This window comes from Puntigrus tetrazona, unplaced genomic scaffold, assembly GCF_018831695.1.
Source record: "Puntigrus tetrazona isolate hp1 unplaced genomic scaffold, ASM1883169v1 S000000003, whole genome shotgun sequence".
Taxonomy (NCBI): domain Eukaryota; kingdom Metazoa; phylum Chordata; class Actinopteri; order Cypriniformes; family Cyprinidae; genus Puntigrus; species Puntigrus tetrazona.
In genome coordinates, this window is record NW_025047683.1 from 4,667,450 (window position 1) to 4,684,949 (window position 17,500).

At 50.2% G+C, this 17,500-nt stretch overlaps 1 pseudogene; it reads right to left on the minus strand.

The window, feature by feature from the left end:
• Positions 1-61: 61 nt before the first annotated feature.
• On the minus strand, positions 62-209 carry LOC122332120 (annotated as a pseudogene).
• Between the last annotated feature and the right edge of the window lie 17,291 nt (positions 210-17,500).

Sequence of the window (17,500 nt, forward strand, 5' to 3'; positions counted from 1 at the left end):
GGGGAGCGGGAAGCCCCTGCGACGCTTTCCAGCCGCGACCCGGAGGTCCCGATCGATGGGAAAGCGACCAGACAGGCGTGGCCCGGACGGACCCGGGCCGCAGCGCGCTCGGCGTCGATGATCGATGTGTCCTGCAATTCACATTAGTTCTCGCAGCTGGCTGCGCTTCTTCATCGACGCACGAGCCGAGTGATCCACCGCTAAGAGTCGCACCGCGCTTGAGTTTAGCGCCCGAGGCGAGGCCGAACTGCACAGGCTTGTGGGGTTCAAAATACAAAGGGGGTCGCTCGACGGGCGCCGCGAGAGGGGGACTTCGAACCCACGGTCCCGGGCCTGCTGGGTACCCGCCGGGGTTGGCAAAGCAAAGTCTTTCAGAGGCTCATGCCTCGCCCCCACCCCGTGCCAAGGGGGTGGGGCGCCGCGTAGGTTGCTCAAGCCTCCGCGGAGGTGCGCTGCTTCCTCCCAGGGGAACGGCGCTCTTCTCGCGCGATCCTCTCCGCTTCGCTTTAGGTTTTTGTGCGTTCTTTTGCCGCCTTGGATGTTTGAGCGGCAGACCTCTCGGCCACGGCCGCTGGAACATAGAGTAAAATAGGATAGAGGTTTTTTACTCGACGGGCGCCTCCTTCGCTGGGAGGAGACTTTGAACCCACGGTCCCGAGGCCGTAAGGGTACTCCGCCAGGGCCTCGCTCGCCCCGCCGCTGGAAAGCAGGGGCCCGCCGAGTGCAGCGACAGTCAAGTTCTCTCGGATCTCTCTCTCTCTCTCCGCCTTAGGTTTTTTTTGCGTTCTTTTGCCGCTTTGGGTTTTTGCGCGCAGACCTCTCGGCCACGGCCGCTGGATCATAGAGTAAAATAGGATAGAGGTTTTTTTACTCTCGACGGGCGCCTCCTTCGCGGGAGGAGACTTTGAACCCACGGTCCCGAGGCCGTATGGTACTCCGCCAGGCCTCGCTCAGCCCCGCCGCTGGAAAGCAGGGGCCCGCCGAGTGCAGCGACAGTCAAGTTCTCTCGGATCTCTCTCTCTCGCCTTAGGTTTTTGTGCGGTTCTTTTGCCGCTTTGGGTTTTTGAGCGGCAGACCTCTCGGCCACGGCCGCTGGATCATAGAGTAAAATAGGATAGAGGTTTTTTTACCCCGACGGGCGCCTCCTTCGCGGGAGGAGACTTTGAACCCACGGTCCCGGAGGCCGTATGGGTACTCGCCAGGGCCTCTCTCGCGCCCCCGCCGCTGGAAAGCAGGGGCCCGCCGAGTGCAGCGACAGTCATGGGCGCCGCGTAGGTTGCCTGCCTCCGCGGGAGGTGCGCTGCTTCTCCCAGGGGAACGGCGCTCTTTCTCGCGGATCTCTCTCCGCTTCGCCTTAGGTTTTTGTGCGGTTCTTTGCCGCCTTGGGTTTTTGAGCGGCAGACCTCTCGGCCACGGCCGCTGGATCATAGAGTAAAATAGGATAGAGGTTTTTTACCCGACGGGCGCCTCTCTTCGCGGGAGGAGACTTTGAACCCACGGTCCCGAGGCCGTATGGTACTCGCCAGGGCCCCGCTCAGCCCCGCCGCTGAAAGCGGGGCCGCCGAGTGCAGCGACAGTCAAGTTCCTTTTTTTTTTATCGCGCCTCGCGCTGGCTGGTGCCCGAGGGGAGGCCGCGCCGAGCCGCCGCCTCTGCCGCGCACCCGAGCTTGAGACGGGGAGGTGGGCTAGGCCTCTCGCCCGGGCGGTTTCCGCTTGGATCGGGCCGGGCCGATAACGATCCTTCCGCAGGTTCACCACGGAAACCTTGTTACGACTTTTACTTCCTCTAGATAGTCAAGTTTGATCGCCTTCCGGCGCCCGCCGCCAGAGCTCGCGCGAGGCCCGGGCGGGCCGGGTCCGAGGACCTCACTAAACCATCCAATCGGTAGTAGCGACGGGCGGTGTGTACAAAGGGCAGGGACTTAATCAACGCGAGCTTATGACCCGCGCTACTGGGAATTCTCGCTGATGGGAAATAGTTTCAATCCCCAGTCCCGATCACGAGCGGGTTCAGCTGGTTACCCGCGCCTCGGCGCAGGGTAGACACACGCTGATCCGCCCATTGTGGCGCCGCGCAGCCCCGACATCTAAGGGCATCACAGACCTGTTATTGCTCCATCTCGCGTGGCTGAACGCCACTTGTCCTCTAAGAAGTTTTTGACGCCGACCCAAGTGGCCGCGCCACTATTTAGCAAGCCGGAGTCTCGCTCGCTATCGGAATGAACCAGACAAATCGCTTCCACCAACTAAGAACGCCATGCACCACCACCCACAGAATCGAGAAAGAGCTATCAATCTGTCAATCCTTTCCGTGTCCGGGCCGGGTGAGGTTTCCCGTGTTGAGTCAAATTAAGCCGCAGGCTCCACTCCTGGTGGTGCCTTCCGCCAATTCCTTAAGTTTCAGCTTTGCAACCATACTCCCCGAACCCAAAGACTGTGGTTTCCGCACGCCGCCCGGGCGGTCATGGGAATAACGCCGCCGATCGCTGGTCGGCATCGCTTACGGTCGGAACTACGACGGTATCTGATCGCCTTCAACCTCCGACTTTCGTTTGATTAATGAAAACATTCTTGGCAAATGCTTTCGCTTTCGCCTTGCGCCGGTCCAAGAATTTCACCTCTAGCGCGCAATACGCAATGCCCCGCCGCCCTCTTAATCATGGCTCCGGTTCCAGAAACCTACAAAATAGAACCGAGTCCTATTCCATTATTCCTAGCTGCGTATTCAGCGGCGACGCCGCCTGCTTTGAACACTCTAATTTTTTCAAAGTAAACGCTTTGGCCCTCGGACCGACACCCAGCCAAGGGCATCCGGGGCGCCGAGGCAGGGACCTGGGACGGGCGGTGGTCGCCTCGGCGACCGCCAGCCAGATCCCGAGATCCAACTACGAGCTTTTTAACTGCAGCAACTTTAATATACGCTATTGAGCTGGAATTACCGCGCTGCTGGCACCAGACTTGCCTCCAATGGGTCCTCGCCATGTGTTTAAGATACGCTATTCCAATTACAGGGCCTCGAAAGAGACCTGTATTGTTATTTTTCGCCACTACCTCCCGAGTCGGAAATGGGTAATTTGCGCGCCTGCTGCCTTCCTTGGATGTGGTAGCCGCTTTCAGGCTCCTCTCCGAATCGAACCCTGATTCCCCGTCACCCGTGGTCACCATGGTAGGCGCCTGATGTACCATCGAAAGTTGATAGGGCAGACACTGAATGAATCGCCGCCGCCGCGAAGGGCGAGCGATCGCCCGAGGTTATCTAGAGTCACCAAAGGTACCGGTCCGAGGACGGATCCCGGGGCCCGGATGGGTTTTGATCTGATAAATGCATCGCGCCCTCAGCCTCCCGCCCCGCGAGGAGAGGCGGTCGCCCGGTCGGCGCCGCTTGCATGTATTAGCTCTGGAATTGCCACAGTTATCCAAGTACCGGTGGAGCGATCAAAGGGACCATAACTGATTTAATGAGCCATTCGCAGTTTCACTGTACCGCCGTGGTGCACTTAGACCTGCATGGCTTAATCTTTGAGACAAGCATATGTTACTGGCAGGATCAACCAGGTAACCCCTGTGGGTCGAGGGACTCAACCGACGCTAAGCGCTGCTTTTTGCTACACACGGGTCTCAGTCCGCCTGAGGAGGGGGCCTGGGCAGACCCCGCTGACCTCGGCTAAGACCGCCGCCATAGGGCGACGCGCTGCTCGAACCTTCTCGGCGGGGTCGCTGCTGGGGTGGGTGGCCGCTGGGATCGCGCCGACGCCGAAAAGTGTGTTTCACGGGACGGGGTACCCGCCGCGCGCGCCGCCGGACGCTGCCGCGTTCTGCCCTCCACGCCCGCCGTGACGGACTCTCGCGCTCTGACCGCCGCCTAGGCCTCCTCCGGCGGGTTCGCGCTTCCTCGGCTGAGGGGGCCTGCTCGTGAACGAACGCCCAAATTGCCCGGCGCGCGCGCGTGCTGTCAAAGCCCAAACGTAAACCCATTGCACGCCGTGCTCCCTGCCAGGCACTCCCGAGCCATAGCGGCAGCGGGCTGGCTGGCCGGGGTCTCTAGGCTAGGCGCGCGCTGCCGCCCCAATCGATCACGCTTTCGGCCGAGGGGGACGCCTCGCCGCCGAACGCCCTCTCTCTCGGCGCCTGTGTCCGTGTTTCAGGTGAAGCGCTCGATAGCTCCTCGCCCGAGCTTCAGAAAGATTGCGCTCAAAACCTAAGTCGATATGGACTTAGTCGCTTTTTCGACTTTTTTTCGCGCCAGAGACTAAGTCCACAAAACACGCTGCTCACCAAAATCGTACCCATGTAAAAGTTGTTCCTGTGTAAACGCCACCTCCAGGGTCGCGGGAAAATTTGAATCATGCCCGGAGGAGGCCTCTCGGTCGGCCTGACTCGAGCCTCGGAGGGTATGGAAGTCGGACTTTTCCCGGTTGACTTAGTGCAATTTTCAAACGAAAATCATCCAGGCGCTTCATCCGACCGATCGAGTCCGGTTAAGTGCGCCTTCCCGGACGCTTTCCCACTCGACTTCGCCCGCCCTGGAGGAAATTTTTTTCGCTCAAAACCTAAGTCCAAACATCCAGGCGCTTCATCCGACCGACGAGTCCGGTTAAGCGCGCTTTCCCGACGCTTTCCCACTCGACTTCGCCGCCCTGGAGGAAATTTTTTTCGCTCAAAACCTAAGTCCAAACATCCAGGCGCTTCATCCGACCGATCGAGTCCGGTTAAGTGCGCCTTCCCGACGCTTTCCCACTCGACTTCGCCGCCCTGGAGGAAATTTTTTTCGCTCAAAACCTAAGTCCAAACATCCAGGCGCTTCATCCGACCGATCGAGTCCGGTTATGCGCGCTTCCCGACGCTTTCCCACTCGACTTCGCCCGCCCTGGAGGAAATTTTTTTCGCTCAAAACCTAAGTCCAAACATCCAGGCGCTTCATCCGACCGATCGAGTCCGGTTAAGTGCGCCTTCCCGACGCTTTCCCACTCGACTTCGCCGCCCTGGAGGAAATTTTTTCGCTCAAAACCTAAGTCCAAACATCCAGGCGCTTCATCCGACCGATCGAGTCCGGTTAAGCGCGCTTCCCGGACGCTTTCCCACTCGACTTCGCCGCCCTGGAGGAAATTTTTTTATGCTCAAAACCTAAGTCCAAACATCCAGGCGCTTCATCCGACCGATCGAGTCCGGTTAAGTGCGCCTTCCCGGACGCTTTCCCACTCGACTTCGCCGCCCTGGAGGAAATTTTTTTTGCGCTCAAAACCTAAGTCCAAACATCCAGGCGCTTCATCCGACCGATCGAGTCCGGTTAAGCGCGCCTTCCCGACGCTTTCCCACTCGACTTCGCCCGCCCTGGAGGAAATTTTTTTGCTTTCAAAACCTAAGTCCAGACATCCAGGCGCTTCATCCAGCCGATCTCGCCGGGTTAAGCGCGACTTCTCGACGCTTCCCACTCGACCCCGGTCTCCTGGAGGAAATTTTTTTCGCTCAAAACCTAAGTCCAAACATCCAGGCGCATATTTCAGACGATCTCGCCGGGTTAAGTGCGACTTCCCGGACGCTTTCCCACTCGACTTCGCCACCCTGGAGGAAATTTTTTGCTTTCAAAACCTAAGTCCAAACATCCAGGCGCATATTTCAGACGATCTCGGCCGGTTAAGTGCGACTTCCCGACGCTTTCCCACTCGACTTCCCGCCACCCTGGAGGAAATTTTTTGCTTTCAAAACCTAAGTCCAAACATCCAGGCGCATATTTCAGACGATCTCGGCCGGGTTAAGTGCGACTTCCCGGACGCTTTCCCACTCGACTTCGCCACCCTGGAGGATTTTTTTGCTTTCAAAACCTAAGTCCAAACATCCAGGCGCATATTTCAGCCGATCTCGCCGGGTTAAGTGCGACTTCTCGGACGCTTTCCCACTCGACCCTCTCCACCCTGGAGGTATTTTTTGCCGCTCAAAACCTAAGTCCAGACATCCAGGCGCATATTTCAGACGATCTCGCCGGGTTAAGTGCGACTTCCCGGACGCTTTCCCACTCGACCCGCCACCCTGGAGGATTTTTTTGCTTTCAAAACCTAAGTCCAAACATCCAGGCGCATATTTCAGACGATCTCGCCGGGTTAAGTGCGACTTCCCGGACGCTTTCCCACTCGACTTCGCCACCCTGGAGGATTTTTTTGCTTTCAAAACCTAAGTCCAGACATCCAGGCGCATATTTCAGCCGATCTCGCCGGGTTAAGTGCGACTTCTCGGACGCTTTCCCACTCGACTTCTCCACCCTGGAGGTATTTTTTGCCGCTCAAAACCTAAGTCCAGACATCCAGGCGCATATTTCAGACGATCTCGGCCGGGTTAAGTGCGACTTCCCGACGCTTTCCCACTCGACTTCGCCACCCTGGAGGATTTTTTTGCTTTCAAAACCTAAGTCCAAACATCCAGGCGCATATTTCAGCCGATCTCGGCCGGGTTAAGTGCGACTTCTCGGACGCTTTCCCACTCGACCCTCCACCCTGGAGGATTTTTTGCCGCTCAAAACCTACGTCCAGACATCCAGGCGCTCGTTACAGCCGATCAAGGCCGGGTTAAGAGCGACTTCTCGGACACACACATTTACGAACCCCCCGTGTCTGGATTTCAATTTTCCAAAGGGCCTGGGCTCACACATTAACCCCAACGCAGTAACACTTTAATGGGCATCGTTTTATTTCATTCTCGCCCTGGATGAATGTTTTACAAAGGGCCTGCGCTCACAGACTAACCCTACACACTAACACCTTATTGGGCATAATTTTTTTCTATAAAGGCCCTGGATGAATGTTTTCTATAAGGCCTGCGCTCACAGACTAACCCCATCACAATAACACTTATGTGGGCATGATTTTATTCTATAAAGGCCCTGGATGAATGTTTTCTATAAGGCCTGCGCTCACAGACTAACCCCATCACAATAACACTTATTTGGGCATGATTTTATTTAAAAAGGCCCTGATGAATGTTTTCTACAAAGGCCTGCGCCACAGACTAACCCGACACAGTAGCGCCTTATTGGGCATGATTTTATTTAATAAAGGCCCTGGAGGAATGTTTTCTATAAGGCCTGCACTCACAGACTAACCCCATCACAATAACACTTATTTGGGCATGATTTTATTCTATAAAGGCCCTGATGAATGTTTTCTATAAGGCCTGCGCTCACAGACTAACCCTATCACAATAACACTTATTTGGGCATGATTTTATTTAATAAAGGCCCTGATGAATGTTTTCTATAAGGCCTGCGCTCACAGACTAACCCCATCACAATAACACTTATTTGGGCATGATATTATTTAATAAAGGCCCTGGATGAATGTTTTACAAAGGGCCTGCGCTCACAGACTAACCCTACACAGTAACACCTTATTGGGCATGATTTTATTTAATAGAGACCCTGGATGAATGTTTTCTATAAGGCCTGCGCTCACAGACTAACCCCATCACAATAACACTTATTTGGGCATGATTTTATTTAATAAAGGCCCTGATGAATGTTTTCTATAAGGCCCACACCACAGACTAACCCTAACCCTAACCCTAACCCTAACCCTAACCCTAACCCTAGCCCTAACCCTAACCCTAACCCTAACCCTAACCCTAACCCTAACCCTAACCCTAACCCTAACCCTAACCCTAACCCCTAGCCCTAACCCTAACCCTAACCCTAACCCTAGCCCTAACCCTAACCCTAACCCAAACCCTAACCCTAACCCTAACCCTAGCCCTAACCCTAACCCTAACCCTAACCCTAACCCTAACCCTAACCCTAACCTTATTGGGCATGATTTTACTCTATAAAGGCCCTGGGTGACAGTTTTACACAGGGCCTGGGGTCACAGACTAACCCCATCACAATAGCACTTATTTGGGCATGTTTTTATTTAATAAAGGCCCTGATTGAATGTTTTCTATAAGGCCTGCGCCACAGACTAACCCGACACAGTAACGCTTCATTGGGCATGATTTTATTTAATAAAGGCCCTGGAACAATGTTTTCTATAAGGCCTGCGCCACAGACTAACCCGACACAGTAACTCTTTGTTGGGCATGATTTTACTTAATAAAGGCCCTGGAAAATGTTTTCTATAAGGCCTGCGCCACAGACTAACCCGACACAGTAACGCTTTATTGGGCATGATTTTATTTAATAAAGGCCCTGGAAAAATGTTTTCTATAAGGCCTGCGCCACAGACTAACCCGACACAGTAACGCTTCATTGGGCATGATTTTATTTAATAAAGGCCCTGGAACAATGTTTTCTATAAGGCCTGCGCCACAGACTAACCCGACACAGTAACTCTTTGTTGGGCATGATTTTACTTAATAAAGGCCCTGGAAAATGTTTTCTATAAGGCCTGCGCCACAGACTAACCCGACACAGTAACGCTTTATTGGGCATGATTTTATTTAATAAAGGCCCTGGAAAAATGGTTTTATAAGGCCTGCGCCACAGACTAACCCGACACAGTAACGCTTCATTGGGCATGATTTTATTTAATAAAGGCCCTGATGACAGTTTTTTTAAGGCCTGCGCCACAGACTAACCCGACACATTAACGCTTTATTGGGCATGATTGTATTTAATAAAGGCCCTGATGAATGTTTTCTATAAGGCCTGCGCCACAGACTAACCCCGACACAGTAACTCTTCATTGGGCATGATTTTATTTAATAAAGGCCCTCGATGAATGTTTTGTATAAGGCCTGCCTCACAGACTAACCCGACACAGTAACTCTTTATTGGGCGTGATTTTATTTAATAAAGGCCCTGGAAAATGTTTTCTATAAGGCCTGCGCCACAGACTGACCCCCGACACAGTAACTCTTTATTGGGCATGATTTTATTTAATAAAGGCCCTCGATGAATGTTTTCTATAAGGCCTGCGCCACTGACTAACCCCTGCATAATAACACTCTTATGGGCATGATTTTATTTAATTAAGGCCCTGATGACAGTTTTCTTTAAGGCCTACCTCACAGACTAACCCGACACAGTAACTCTTTATTGGGCGTGATTTTATTTAATAAAGGCCCTGGAAAATGTTTTTCTATAAGGCCTGCGCCACAGACTAACCCGACACAGTAACGCTTTATTGGGCGTGATTTTATTTAATAAAGGCCCTCGATGAATGTTTTTCTATAAGGCCTGCGCCACAGACTAACCCGACACAGTAACTCTTTATTGGGCGTGATTTTATTTAATAAAGGCCCTGGAAAATGTTTTCTATAAGGCCTGCGCCACAGACTGACCCCCACACAGTAACTCTTTATTGGGCATGATTTTATTTAATAAAGGCCCTCGATGAATGTTTTCTATAAGGCCTGCGCCACTGACTAACCCCTCTATAATAACACTCTTATGGGCATGATTTTATTTAATTAAGGCCCTGATGACAGTTTTCTTTAAGGCCTACCTCACAGACTAACCCGACACAGTAACTCTTATTGGGCGTGATTTTATTTAATAAAGGCCCTGGAAAATGTTTTTCTATAAGGCCTGCGCCACAGACTAACCCGACACAGTAACGCTTTATTGGGCGTGATTTTATTTAATAAAGGCCCTGGAAAATGTTTTCTATAAGCACTGCGCTCACTGACTAACCCCTGCATAATAACACTCTTATGGGCATGATTTTATTTAATAAAGGCCCTGATGACAGTTTTCTTTAAGGCCTGCGCTCACAGACTAACCCGACACAGTAACTCTTTGTTGGGCATGATTTTACTTAATAAAGGCCCTGGAAAATGTTTTCTATAAGGCCTGCGCCACAGACTAACCCGACACAGTAACGCTTTATTGGGCATGATTTTATTTAATAAAGGCCCTGGAAAAATGTTTTCTATAAGGCCTGCGCCACAGACTAACCCGACACAGTAACGCTTTATTGGGCATGATTTTATTTAATAAAGGCCCTGATAAATGTTTTCTTTAAGGCCTGCGCCACAGACTAACCTCTGTTATAATAACACTCTTATGGGCATGATTTTATTTAATAAAGGCCCTGATGACAGTTTTCTTTAAGGCCTGCCTCACAGACTAACCCGACACAGTAACTCTTTATTGGGCGTGATTTTATTTAATAAAGGCCCTGGAAAATGTTTTTCTATAAGGCCTGCGCCACAGACTAACCCGACCCATTAACTCTTTATTGGGCATGATTTTATTTAATAAAGGCCCTCGATGAATGTTTTCCATAAGGCCTGCGCCACAGACTAACCCCACCACAATAACACAGATTTGGGTATGATTTTATTTATTAAAGGCCCTGATGAATGTTTTCTACAAAGGCCTGCGCCACAGACTCGCCCTGTTAGCAGCGACGCGCAGGGCACGAATTTCAGAGTTTTTAGAGAAAAAAAAAAAAAAAAAAAAAAAAAAAAAAGTTGATGTAAAAGTTGTTCTGGGTAAACGGCCACCTCCGGGTCGCGGTGAAATTTGAATCGTGCCCGGAAGAGGCCTCTCGGTCGGCCTGACTCGAGCCTCGGAGGGTATGGAAGTCGGACCTTTCCTCGAAGTTGACTTAGTGCAATTTTCAAAACGAAAATCATCCAGGCGCATATTTCAGCCGATCTCAGCCGGGTTAAGCGCGACTTCTCGACGCTTTCCCACTCGACCCCGCCTCCTGGAGGAAATTTTTTCGCTCAAAACCTAAGTCCAAACATCCAGGCGCATATTTCAGCCGATCTCAGCCGGGTTAAGTGCGACTTCTCGACGCTTTCCCACTCGACCCCGCCTCCTGGAGGAAATTTTTTTCGCTCAAAACCTAAGTCCAAACATCCAGGCGCATATTTCAGCCGATCTCGGCCGGGTTAAGTGCGACTTCTCGACGCTTTCCCACTCGACCCCGCCTCCTGGAGGAAATTTTTTTCGCTCAAAACCTAAGTCCAAACATCCAGGCGCATATTTCAGCCGATCTCGCCGGGTTAAGTGCGACTTCTCGGACGCTTTCCCACTCGACTTCGCCGCCCTGGAGGAAATTTTTTCGCTCAAAACCTAAGTCCAAACATCCAGGCGCTTCATCCGACCGATCGAGTCCGGTTAAGTGCGCCTTCCCGGACGCTTTCCCACTCGACTTCGCCGCCCTGGAGGAAATTTTTTTGCTCAAAACCTAAGTCCAAACATCCAGGCGCTTCATCCGACCGATCGAGTCCGGTTTAAGCGCGCTTCCCGACGCTTTCCCACTCGACTTCGCCGGCCCCTGGAGGAAATTTTTTTGCGCTCAAAACCTAAGTCCAAACATCCAGGCGCTTCATCCGACCGATCGAGTCCGGTTAAGCGCGCCTTCCCGACGCTTTCCCACTCGACTTCGCCGCCCTGGAGGAAATTTTTTGCGCTCAAAACCTAAGTCCAAACATCCAGGCGCTTCATCCGACCGATCGAGTCCGGTTAAGCGCGCCTTCCCGGACGCTTTCCCACTCGACTTCGCCGCCCTGGAGGAAATTTTTGCGCTCAAAACCTAAGTCCAAACATCCAGGCGCTTCATCCGACCGATCGAGTCCGGTTAAGCGCGCTTTCCCGGACGCTTTCCCACTCGACTTCGCGCCGCCCTGGAGGAAATTTTTTTGCTTTCAAAACCTAAGTCCAGACATCCAGGCGCTTCATCCAGCCGATCTCGCCGGGTTAAGTGCGACTTCGACGCTTTCCCACTCGACCCGGGTCTCCTGGAGGAAATTTTTTTTCGCTCAAAACCTAAGTCCAAACATCCAGGCGCATATTTCAGACGATCTCGCCGGGTTAAGCGACTTCCCGGACGCTTTCCCACTCGACTTCGCCACCCTGGAGGAAATTTTTTGCTTTCAAAACCTAAGTCCAAACATCCAGGCGCATATTTCAGACGATCTCGCCGGGTTAAGTGCGACTTCCCGGACGCTTTCCCACTCGACTTCGCCACCCTGGAGGAAATTTTTTGCTTTCAAAACCTAAGTCCAAACATCCAGGCGCATATTTCAGACGATCTCGCCGGGTTAAGTGCGACTTCCCGACGCTTTCCCACTCGACTTCGCCCACCCTGGAGGATTTTTTTGCTTTCAAAACCTAAGTCCAAACATCCAGGCGCATATTTCAGCCGATCTCGCCGGGTTAAGTGCGACTTCTCGGACGCTTTCCCACTCGACCCTCCACCCTGGAGGTATTTTTTGCCGCTCAAAACCTAAGTCCAGACATCCAGGCGCATATTTCAGACGATCTCGGCCGGGTTAAGTGCGACTTCCCGACGCTTTCCCACTCGACTTCCCGCCACCCTGGAGGATTTTTTTGCTTTCAAAACCTAAGTCCAAACATCCAGGCGCATATTTCAGACGATCTCGCCGGGTTAAGTGCGACTTCCCGGACGCTTTCCCACTCGACTTCCGCCACCCTGGAGGATTTTTTTGCTTTCAAAACCTAAGTCCAGACATCCAGGCGCATATTTCAGCCGATCTCGGCCGGGTTAAGCGCGACTTCTCGGACGCTTTCCCACTCGACCCTCCACCCTGGAGGTATTTTTTGCCGCTCAAAACCTAAGTCCAGACATCCAGGCGCATATTTCAGACGATCTCGGCCGGGTTAAGTGCGACTTCCCGACGCTTTCCCACTCGACTTCGCCACCCTGGAGGATTTTTTTGCTTCAAAACCTAAGTCCAAACATCCAGGCGCATATTTCAGCCGATCTCGCCGGGTTAAGTGCGACTCGGACGCTTTCCCACTCGACCCTCCACCCTGGAGGATTTTTTGCCGCTCAAAACCTACGCCCAGACATCCAGGCGCTGCTACAGCCGATCAAGGCCGGGTTAAGAGCGACTTCTCGACACACACATTTACGAACCCCGTGTCTGGATTTCAATTTTCCAAAGGGCCTGGGCTCACATTAACCCCAACGCAGTAACACTTTAATGGGCATCGCTTTATTTCATTCTCGCCCTGGATGAATGTTTTACAAAGGGCCTGCGCCACAGACTAACCCTACACACTAACACCTTATTGGGCATAATTTTTTTCTATAAAGGCCCTGGATGAATGTTTTCTATAAGGCCTGCGCTCACAGACTAACCCCATCACAATAACACTTATGTGGGCATGATTTTATTCTATAAAGGCCCTGGATGAATGTTTTCTATAAGGCCTGCGCTCACAGACTAACCCCATCACAATAACACTTATTTGGGCATGATTTTATTTAAAAAGGCCCTGATGAATGTTTTCTACAAAGGCCTGCGCCACAGACTAACCCGACACAGTAGCGCCTTATTGGGCATGATTTTATTTAATAAAGGCCCTGGAGGAATGTTTTCTATAAGGCCTGCACTCACAGACTAACCCCATCACAATAACACTTATTTGGGCATGATTTTATTCTATAAAGGCCCTGGATGAATGTTTTCTATAAGGCCTGCGCCACAGACTAACCCTATCACAATAACACTTATTTGGGCATGATTTTATTTAATAAAGGCCCTGGATGAATGTTTTCTATAAGGCCTGCGCTCACAGACTAACCCCATCACAATAACACTTATTTGGGCATGATATTATTTAATAAAGGCCCTGATGAATGTTTTACAAAGGGCCTGCGCTCACAGACTAACCCTACACAGTAACACCTTATTGGGCATGATTTTATTTAATAGAGACCCTGGATGAATGTTTTCTATAAGGCCTGCGCTCACAGACTAACCCCATCACAATAACACTTATTTGGGCATGATTTTATTTAATAAAGGCCCTGATGAATGTTTTCTATAAGGCCCGCCACAGACTAACCCTAACCCTAACCCTAACCCTAACCCTAACCCTAGCCCTAACCCTAACCCTAACCCTAACCCTAACCCTAACCCTAACCCTAACCCTAACCCTAACCCTAACCCTAACCCTAACCCTAGCCCTAACCCTAACCCTAACCCTAACCCTAGCCCTAACCCTAAACCCTAACCCAAACCCTAACCCTAACCCTAACCCTAGCCCTAACCCTAACCCTAACCCTAACCCTAACCCTAACCCTAACCCTAACCTTATTGGGCATGATTTTACTCTATAAAGGCCCTGGGTGACAGTTTTACACAGGGCCTGGGGTCACAGACTAACCCCATCACAATAGCACTTATTTGGGCATGTTTTTATTTAATAAAGGCCCTGATTGAATGTTTTCTATAAGGCCTGCGCCACAGACTAACCCGACACAGTAACGCTTCATTGGGCATGATTTTATTTAATAAAGGCCCTGGAACAATGTTTTCTATAAGGCCTGCGCCACAGACTAACCCGACACAGTAACTTTTTGTTGGGCATGATTTTACTTAATAAAGGCCCTGGAAAATGTTTTCTATAAGGCCTGCGCCACAGACTAACCCGACACAGTAACGCTTTATTGGGCATGATTTTATTTAATAAAGGCCCTGGAAAAATGTTTTCTATAAGGCCTGCGCCACAGACTAACCCGACACAGTAACGCTTCATTGGGCATGATTTTATTTAATAAAGGCCCTGGAACAATGTTTTCTATAAGGCCTGCGCCACAGACTAACCCGACACAGTAACTCTTTGTTGGGCATGATTTTACTTAATAAAGGCCCTGGAAAATGTTTTCTATAAGGCCTGCGCCACAGACTAACCCGACACAGTAACGCTTTATTGGGCATGATTTTATTTAATAAAGGCCCTGGAAAAATGGTTTCTATAAGGCCTGCGCCACAGACTAACCCGACACAGTAACGCTTCATTGGGCATGATTTTATTTAATAAAGGCCCTGATGACAGTTTTCTTTAAGGCCTGCGCCACAGACTAACCCGACACATTAACGCTTTATTGGGCATGATTGTATTTAATAAAGGCCCTGATGAATGTTTTCTATAAGGCCTGCGCCACAGACTAACCCCGACACAGTAACTCTTCATTGGGCATGATTTTATTTAATAAAGGCCCTCGATGAATGTTTTGTATAAGGCCTGCCTCACAGACTAACCCGACACAGTAACTCTTTATTGGGCGTGATTTTATTTAATAAAGGCCCTGGAAAATGTTTTCTATAAGGCCTGCGCCACAGACTGACCCCCACACAGTAACTCTTTATTGGGCATGATTTTATTTAATAAAGGCCCTCGATGAATGTTTTCTATAAGGCCTGCGCCACTGACTAACCCCTCATATAATAACACTCTTATGGGCATGATTTTATTTAATTAAGGCCCTGATGACAGTTTTCTTTAAGGCCTACCTCACAGACTAACCCGACACACAGTAACTCTTTATTGGGCGTGATTTTATTTAATAAAGGCCCTGGAAAATGTTTTTCTATAAGGCCTGCGCCACAGACTAACCCGACACAGTAACGCTTTATTGGGCGTGATTTTATTTAATAAAGGCCCTCGATGAATGTTTTTCTATAAGGCCTGCGCCACAGACTAACCCGACACAGTAACTCTTTATTGGGCGTGATTTTATTTAATAAAGGCCCTGGAAAATGTTTTCTATAAGGCCTGCGCCACAGACTGACCCCGACACAGTAACTCTTTATTGGGCATGATTTTATTTAATAAAGGCCCTCGATGAATGTTTTCTATAAGGCCTGCGCCACTGACTAACCCCTGCTATAATAACACTCTTATGGGCATGATTTTATTTAATTAAGGCCCTGATGACAGTTTTCTTTAAGGCCTACCTCACAGACTAACCCGACACAGTAACTCTTTATTGGGCGTGATTTTATTTAATAAAGGCCCTGGAAAATGTTTTTCTATAAGGCCTGCGCCACAGACTAACCCGACACAGTAACGCTTTATTGGGCGTGATTTTATTTAATAAAGGCCCTGGAAAATGTTTTCTATAAGCACTGCGCTCACTGACTAACCTCTGCTAATAATAACACTCTTATGGGCATGATTTTATTTAATAAAGGCCCTGATGACAGTTTTCTTTAAGGCCTGCGCCACAGACTAACCCGACACAGTAACTCTTTGTTGGGCATGATTTTACTTAATAAAGGCCCTGGAAAATGTTTTCTATAAGGCCTGCGCCACAGACTAACCCGACACAGTAACGCTTTATTGGGCATGATTTTATTTAATAAAGGCCCTGGAAAAATGTTTTCTATAAGGCCTGCGCCACAGACTAACCCGACACAGTAACGCTTTATTGGGCATGATTTTATTTAATAAAGGCCCTGGATAAATGTTTTCTTTAAGGCCTGCGCCACAGACTAACCTCTGCATAATAACACTCTTATGGGCATGATTTTATTTAATAAAGGCCCTGATGACAGTTTTCTTTAAGGCCTGCCTCACAGACTAACCCGACACAGTAACTCTTTATTGGGCGTGATTTTATTTAATAAAGGCCCTGGAAAATGTTTTTCTATAAGGCCTGCGCCACAGACTAACCCGACCCATTAACTCTTTATTGGGCATGATTTTATTTAATAAAGGCCCTCGATGAATGTTTTCCATAAGGCCTGCGCCACAGACTAACCCCACACAATAACACAGATTTGGGTATGATTTTATTTATTAAAGGCCCTGATGAATGTTTTCTACAAAGGCCTGCGCTCACAGACTCGCCTCTGTTAGCAGCAGCGACGCGACGCAGGGCACGAATTTCAGAGTTTTTAGAGAAAAAAAAAAAAAAAAAAAAAAAAAAAAAATTAAAGTTGATGTAAAAGTTGTTCTGGTAAACGGCCACCTCCGGGTCGCGGTGAAATTTGAATCGTGCCCGGAAGAGGCCTCTCGGTCGGCCTGACTCGAGCCTCGGAGGGTATGGAAGTCGGACCTTTCTCCGGGTTGACTTAGTGCAATTTTCAAACGAAAATCATCCAGGCGCATATTTCAGCCGATCTCAGCCGGGTTAAGTGCGACTTCTCGACGCTTTCCCACTCGACCCCGCCTCCTGGAGGAAATTTTTTCGCTCAAAACCTAAGTCCAAACATCCAGGCGCATATTTCAGCCGATCTCAGCCGGGTTAAGTGCGACTTCTCGACGCTTTCCCACTCGACCCGCCTCCTGGAGGAAATTTTTTTTCGCTCAAAACCTAAGTCCAAACATCCAGGCGCATATTTCAGCCCGATCTCGGCCGGGTTAAGTGCGCTTCTCGACGCTTTCCCACTCGACCCGCCTCCTGGAGGAAATTTTTTCGCTCAAAACCTAAGTCCAAACATCCAGGCGCATATTTCAGCCGATCTCGCCGGGTTAAGTGCGACTTCTCGACGCTTTCCCACTCGACCCGCCTCCTGGAGGAAATTTTTTCGCTCAAAACCTAAGTCCAAACATCCAGGCGCATATTTCAGCCGATCTCGCCGGGTTAAGCTTTCCCACTGCGCGCTTCCGGACGCTTTCCCACTCGACCCGCCTCCCTGGAGGAAATTTTTTTTTTTGCTCAAAACCTAAGTCCAAACATCCAGGCGCATATTTCAGCCGATCTCAGCCGGGTTAAGTGCGACTTCGACGCTTTCCCACTCGACTCGCCGCCTCCTGGAGGAAATTTTTTTTGCTTCAAAACCTAAGTCCAAACATCCAGGCGCA